The sequence below is a fragment of the Myotis davidii genome, unplaced genomic scaffold (genome assembly GCF_000327345.1).
Source record: "Myotis davidii unplaced genomic scaffold, ASM32734v1 scaffold1219, whole genome shotgun sequence".
Lineage (NCBI taxonomy): Eukaryota > Metazoa > Chordata > Mammalia > Chiroptera > Vespertilionidae > Myotis > Myotis davidii.
In genome coordinates, this window is record NW_006290442.1 from 205,949 (window position 1) to 207,007 (window position 1,059).

Sequence of the window (1,059 nt, forward strand, 5' to 3'; positions counted from 1 at the left end):
TGTGTCTCCTAAGACCATCCTGCATATCAGATATTTACATTACAATTCATAGCAGTAGCAACATTACAGTTATGAAGTAGCAACGAAAGTAATTTTATGGTTGGGTCACAACATGAGGAACTGTATTGAAAGGGCCAGAAGATTGAGAACCACTGCCCTAGGAGAACCCAAACCTGCGATCTGCAATGAGTGGTTTTCCAAAGCAGGGGTAAGCTGTCTGCTTCCTCTGCCCCCCGGAGAGAAGCAGGACCAGGTGGGGTCGCACGAAGCGGCCAGGCAAGCTTGACTCCTGGGGCACAGAGACAGCCAGGAGGCAGCTCTAATTGCTAATCAGAGCAGAATCCTAGACAGGGGTTTGGGAACCTGGTTCGGGTAATGGCAAATATGTTGTTTTCCCCCCAAGTTGAAATTAAATATAATTGGTAATAAAATGTTAGGAATTTGCAGCTCTGCAGGAGCCAGAGAAGTTTTGTTGCTTAATTAGGATTATCTGAGGTGAACTTAGAATTTAATTCAGTCTGTTATTGTTGTAAATTGACTTTATAGTTATTCTATAAAGGGGGGAAAGCCACCACCGATACCTCTTCAGGAACCAGGTCATTGTGAGCTTGGTAGAGTCTTATGGACCCAGCACACTGGTTCTGTTTTCTCCAGCTCAGTGACATAGATGGGTGGCCGAGGGTGACTGTCCTTGCCCAGCCCAGGGTGTGCACAATCCAGATGCCCTGACAGCCTATGCAAGTTAACAATGTTATCAGGCTGTAAGATGCTCCCTTCACTAAATGCCATGCTGTGGTTTGGAAACGTGGAACTTTGGTTCCTTTGCATAAACCATGGTACAGAGCACAGAGGAAAGGATGGAGTTGAAGTTATGAAGTCAACCACGGTTTATTTCCCAGTGTCTCCAGTTCTGCCTTTTTTCCTTTCTTCCCTGAGTGTTGTTGAGTACCTCTCCAACTCACTCCCCTTCCTTCCTTTCCTTTCCTTTCCTTCCTTCCTTCCTTCTTTCCTTTCCTTCCTTCCTTCCTTCCTTCCTTCCTTCCTTCCTTCCTTCCTTCC

General features: G+C 46.0%; 1 protein-coding gene across 4 annotated transcripts in view; it reads left to right on the forward strand.

The window, feature by feature from the left end:
* CRACR2A (calcium release activated channel regulator 2A) overlaps positions 1-1,059 on the forward strand; it is a 143,900-nt gene that overhangs the window by 102,034 nt on the left and 40,807 nt on the right. The gene's annotated exons all lie outside the window — the stretch shown is intronic.